Raw genomic sequence first — 6,281 nt, forward strand, 5'->3', positions numbered from 1 at the left:
GCTCTTGCGAGCCAAATATCGAGAAGCTTAATCAAGCTATTAATCGAAAAGCTCATCAAAGAGCCTTTAATCGAAAAGGTTTGACCGAGCCAATATCAGGAAGCTCTAGAGAGCTAAATAATCGGGAAGCTCATGAAGGGGCCTTTAATCAAGAAGCTCCGAAGAGCCATATATCAGGACACTCATAAGAGCTATGGTGTGTTCACAACACATGCAGGATCATAATCAAATGGGATGCTTTGAATTTTGCAAAATTCGAGATAGCTAGATTAAGTTGGCTTGAGCTTAGTTTTCCATGGCTAGGGTTTCCACGTTTTAATTTTGGGAAAGATGATGAAAATGATGAAATTTTGTGATTTAATTAAAATGTCATCTTTTATTATTTCATGTTTCCAATTTAATCATTTTCTTTATTTAATTTTCCATTGATGAATCATCATACTTATCTACGGAATAATATTAAAATAATTTTTCTTATGGACTCGAATTTGTGGTCTCAAAACCACTATTTCAATTTCACTGAAAACGAGCTGTTACAGAACCCAAGCAATCTGAGTTAGAGGATAGGCCGATTGTACCACTGAGTCAAGTACCCATACTTTTTTGGCCCATATTGAGGAAAGAAAGAAAAAGGAAAGTGAAAAATTTCTAAGTTTTCTTAACATGTTTAAGGCTTTGAATGTTAACTTCCCATTGTTAGAGCTCTTAGAGAAAATGTCAAAATATGCTAAGTTCCTTAAGGAAGATATGTTTACGAGGAAGAAGATTGGGAAATGAGAGAAAATTGCTCTTAACGCCAAGTGTAGTACGTGTGTATCCAGAAAAGTTCCTCCAAAACTTAAGGACCCAAGCAGCTTCACAATCCTTTTAAAAATAGTAAAAGTGAATTTCGGAAAAGCCCTTTGAGATTTAGGAGCTAGCATCAACCTCATGCCATTATTGATTTATCAGAGGTTAGGATTAGGGGATCTTAAAGAGATGTTAGTGACCTTATAGCTTGCCGACCGATCGTTAGACTATCCCAAAGGAGTCATTGAGAACATAGTAGTTAGAGTTAGATAATTTGTTCTCTCAATGGATTTTATTGTATTGGACCTCAAGAAGGATCTTAAGATTTTGGTCCTACTAAGAAGGAAAATTTTGGCCGTCTCTAGAGCTACCATAGATGTTGGGAAAAGGAGTTGATGATGGACATAGACGATAAGATTGAAATTTTTAAGTGCGTTGACCCCAAATATAGTTATAGGGAGATATTACCTTATCTAGGACATAAGCATCAAGTCATACATATATTGTTTGGCCCATCTTCTATAGTTTCTAATAGAGATCCTAGGTTTACTTCGAGATTCTAGAATTAGTTACAGAGGTCTTTGGGAACTAAACATCAATTCAGTACTACATTTCATCCTCAAACTAATTGCCAGTCTAAAAAAGTTATTAAAGTCTTAAAGGATATGTTGAGATGTTGTGTAATTAATTTTTGAATGAATTGGGAAATGTATATTCCTTTGGTTGAGTTGCTTCCAACTAAAGTTTTCACTGGTTTGAAAATGTATCGCTTTGAAGCTTTATATGATAGAAGGTGTAGAACACCTACCTGTTAAATAGAGCTCAATGAAAGAAAGTTAATGGATTTTGAATTGGTATGTGAAACTAAAGAAAAAGTCTCTATTATTTTTAGTCATTTAAATACTGCTCGGGATCGTCACAAAGCATATGTAGATTTGAAGAGAAAAGAAATTTATTTTGAAATCGGTGATAAAGTATTTCTAAAAATCTCTCATTGGAAGAAGATCATCAGGTCTGGCCAGAAGGGAAAATTGAGTCCAAGATTTGTAGAACCTTATAAAGTTATAGAGAAAGTAGGACATGTAGCTTACATGTTGGCTCTACCTCTTGAGTTATCAAAGATCCACAACGTGTTTCATGTATTTATGTTGAGAAGATATAGATCAAATCTAGATCATGTTGTACAGATTGAAGAATTAGAGGCTGAACCAAATTTGTCTTATGAAGAAGAGCTCGTTCGTGTCTTGGCAAGAGAGGTAATAGAGCTGAGGAACAAATGAATTTCATTAGTGAAAGTATTTGATTTGTCGTAATTTGGTGTAGCAAATTAAACTAGTTTTCGCATTTAAGGAGCTTGAATACAAGCATTTTCATTATATTTTAGTTAAGTTTTCTTAGTTATATTTATATTCAATAAAGTGTGCAAATTGAGTCTTTTATTGACCTTAGGGGCCGAATAAGGCCTAAAGAAGAGCTAACGCACCTTGTAAACATGTAGGAGACCTTTAGAATGCATACTAAACAACTATTGGTCGCTATATCGCAACACAGGAAGTCATCAATGTGGGAATTAACCCAAAATTAGTATTGTCTATCCGTGAACACCTTCACCCCAAGCTAGTCTAGATTGTGAGGTCGGAAGATAAGTAGTTCTTACTGACTCATTATGTTAGTGGAAGATCAGAAGATCTTGTTAAGGTAATGACTAGTTGATTGATAAGGAACCCAAAACAACAGTTGATGGGGATTACCGAAAAAAGCTAATCACCCATAATCAAGATTTGATTCATTCTACTCTTCTATCTCTTGAACGTTTATTTCTTTTATGTTATTATTATTAAACCCTAAAAACCCTATTATCATGTTTTCATACTATAATTGATTTAAACTGCTAATTAAATCTTTTAGTGTTTAAGTTAAAATTGATCTAACATTCCCTTATCTTGGGTATGATCCTTAGAGTACTCACTACTCTGTTATAAAAACTATATTACAACTCAACCCATATACTTGCAGATACTGCATTGTAGTTTTTTATTTTATTGCAGTATTCATACTATAGACGTTAGTATGTCCGGAGGAGGTCAAGTTGTTGCATTGTTGCCAAGGAGGCAACATTACTAGTTTAAATTTAATTTTTGCACGTAAAAAATAATTAGAAAACTTTTAGGTTGTAGATACGATTTTATTTTATCTATCATTACTAATTGTCTTTTTCTGGGTTTAGTGTATGACTCGTAGTAGGGGCACCCCTATTAAAGATCCAAAAAGAATAATCCAAAAAATTGTCTACAGCAGCAGTAACAAAAATAGATGCAAGATCCAGCACCACCTGTTGCAACTAATGTACCACGTAAAAATCCACTGTTCGGTGACGCTAACGATAAAGCCTTAGGAAACCCACCAGCCCCACAACTACTCGCAAACATACAAATGGCTTGAAACAAAAGAACCTTAAGGGATTATACCTTACCAAGTTTGGACATGGTTCAAGAAAGTATAGCAAGGCCAACATTACAGTTAATAAATTTGAGATCAAACTAACAATAATCCAGATGATCCAGAATAACCTACAATTTAGGGGTACAATGACAGAGGACTCTAGGATAACAATTCCTCTAACTCTGTGATACTTTTAATTATAACGTGGTCACTGATGATGCTATTCATCTTCGGTTGTTCCCCTTATCTTTGATTAATAACGCATTTTCTTTGTTAGACTTGTAGGCACCAGGGTCTATCACGACATGGGATGAACTCGCTGGAAATTTTTTACAGAAGTTCTTCTTGATTAGCAAAGTAGTTCAACTAAGAAAAGAGATTACAGTCTTTAGACAGATGGAGGGGGAAAGTTTTCATGAGGCATGGGAACATTTCAAAATGTTAATTCAAAAATGCTCGCACCACGGATTTCCTAAGTGGATGTGACTATAAGTATTCTATAATAGATCAATGTGAACGCACGATTTGGATTAGATAGAGCAGCAGTAGCAGCCCTTATGAACATGACGTATAAGGATGCATACAAAATTATTGAAAAGATAGCATTAAACTCCTATCAGTGGCTGATTAAATGCTTTACATATGGCCAGAAACCTGCTACGGTCAAAACTATCCAAAAAGAGGACAAATATCAACAGATAGTGGATAGACTTAATCGTATCAAATCTACTTATACACTATCTATGCATGGAGGAGATAAACCACTCTTTCACTATCTCAATAATCCTATTAAGGATGTAAATTACATCGGGAATAGAGGTGGAAATCCTTATTCTAATACATATAATCCCAATTTGAGGGATAACCCAAACCTGAGATGAGGAGGAAATCAAGAATGAGGTAACAATTTAAATCAAGCTAAAAATACTAATTCTTAACTTCTTATTTGTAAAAACCCCTGGATAGAGTCAAATAAAGTGACCATACTGCATATGGACAACGTTTGGATAAAATCGAGGGAGAAATGCAATAAATGAGAATAAATGTCAAGCAGGTGTAGTTTGAGTACACCAATTTAACAATAACATTGACTAAACTCGAGGATCAAATGAGTCAATTGATGATATGATGAATGAAATCAAAAGACAAATTAACACAAGTATTTTCATCACTACAGAAAACAATCCACGGAGGAAAAGTAAAGAGCATGTGAAAGCAATTGTACTCTGATCGGGCTAAGTATTGAGTAACTTAGAAGCCACTATTTTTGAAACAATTGTGAAGAAAAAATGACGATCCTCAAGAGGAATCCCTAAAGGTTGAAGATGAGCTAGAGCTAGAGGAGGTAACCACATCGACAGCGAAAACAGAAAAAGAAATAACTAAATATTCTACCAGTGCAAAAATCTAATTCCCTTCAAGATTACATGAAAAACAAAAGCAGGATGAGGATGAATTTGTAAGTTTCTTGAACTTTTCAAAGCATTAAATGTTAAGCTGCCCTTAATCAAATTAATAGAGAAAGTTCCTAAGTACACCAAGTTTTTAAAGGAAATTATATCTAGGAGTAGAAAAATTAAGGTAGGTGAACAATATAGTATAAGAGCTTCATGTAGTGCTATCGTATCAAGACGGGTCCCCCAAAAATTAAAAAACCTAAGAAGTTTTACTTTTTCCATAAATATAGATAGCATTTATTTTAATAGAGCTCTATGTGACTCACGAGCTAATATTAGTTTGATGCCTTTATCTGTCTTTGAAAAACTCGGGTTAGGGGATCTTAAAAATATGCATATAACATTATAATTGGTTGACAAATCTTCAATTCATCCAAGAGGGGTATTAGAAGATGTGTTAGTCAAAGTACACGGTTTCATTATTCCAGCAGATTTTTTGATGCTTTATTTTGAAGAAGATCGTAAGATATCGATCTTATTAGGTAAACATTTCCTGACCACTTTTAGATCTACCATTAATCTAGAGAAAAATAAATTAGCTATGAAAATTGATGGTGAGACTGAAACTTTAAATGTGGTCATTAACCAAACAAGGAAGATAGGAGGAAGTTAGGGGAGCAATGCAAAAAATTATTTATCTCTAACATTCTCGAGTCAAAGGACATGATTCCTTTTATGCATGCAGGAGAATAAACAGGTTTAAGGAAAGGGACAAGTAGGCACAAGTGGAATGGCACGATAGATGATGGGCTAATACTAACAGAACAAAAGAATCATCCATCGATGAACTGATGATATTGACAGATGAATCCGGCAGTAAAACTTTAAAATATTTGAATTGCCTAACTGTTGTAAATTATTGTATATTTAACTAACCGTAGAGTTTAGATGTTAACTTTTATTTGATAGATGTTCATTCAAGACCGAGACATCCTTAAAGATGGAAATTTACGCTAACACAGAGTAGTGTCGCAACACGGCAATCTTGTGTCACAACACTTTATGCAGAATGTAACAACTAAAGAAACCAACTCAACGTTGCGACACCACACTCCTATGTCGCGACATGGATGATAATTTCCCCAAATTCCCAAATTGAAACACAGAACCGCTGTGTCAAGACAACGATAAACTGCTAGGGATGCCGCGACACAAAGGTTCTCGCGACATTGTTATAATTTTTCTATAGGTTAACTCGACCCATTTGTGCAATCTGATGACCTAACCCTTAATTTACCCAATTTAAAACCCCTAAAACACTTATTTCTTAACCTAAAACCATATTAACTCTTATTTAAATACTCCTTACCTCCTTTAATCTTTTAAATATTCCCAAATACCTTCAACCCTAACACTCATTCTTCCCTTTTTCTTTTTAATTTGTTTGGAAAAATTGTTTCTTTCAATCTTACTTAAGGCAAAATGAAACCACTCCAAAGAACAATGAGCAAACAAAAATGTGACAAGGAATCCAATGGCTCATGCAAGGTTAAGGGTTCCTATCTTAATTTTTACTGTTCTATTGAAAAAAACTGTTTGATTAGGTCATTAGTTAGTGACATTCGATATCATGCCACCTACAAAAATTAGACA

The 6,281-nt window shown here is 34.3% G+C and overlaps 1 non-coding gene across 1 annotated transcript; it reads right to left on the minus strand.

Moving 5' to 3' along the window:
* Positions 1 to 3,594: 3,594 nt before the first annotated feature.
* Positions 3,595 to 3,701, minus strand: LOC128281799 (small nucleolar RNA R71). Its single transcript, XR_008272070.1, has one exon. It is a non-coding gene; the product is annotated as a small nucleolar RNA R71 (small nucleolar RNA).
* Between the last annotated feature and the right edge of the window lie 2,580 nt (positions 3,702 to 6,281).

The sequence above is a fragment of the Gossypium arboreum genome, chromosome 1, assembly GCF_025698485.1.
Source record: "Gossypium arboreum isolate Shixiya-1 chromosome 1, ASM2569848v2, whole genome shotgun sequence".
Lineage (NCBI taxonomy): Eukaryota > Viridiplantae > Streptophyta > Magnoliopsida > Malvales > Malvaceae > Gossypium > Gossypium arboreum.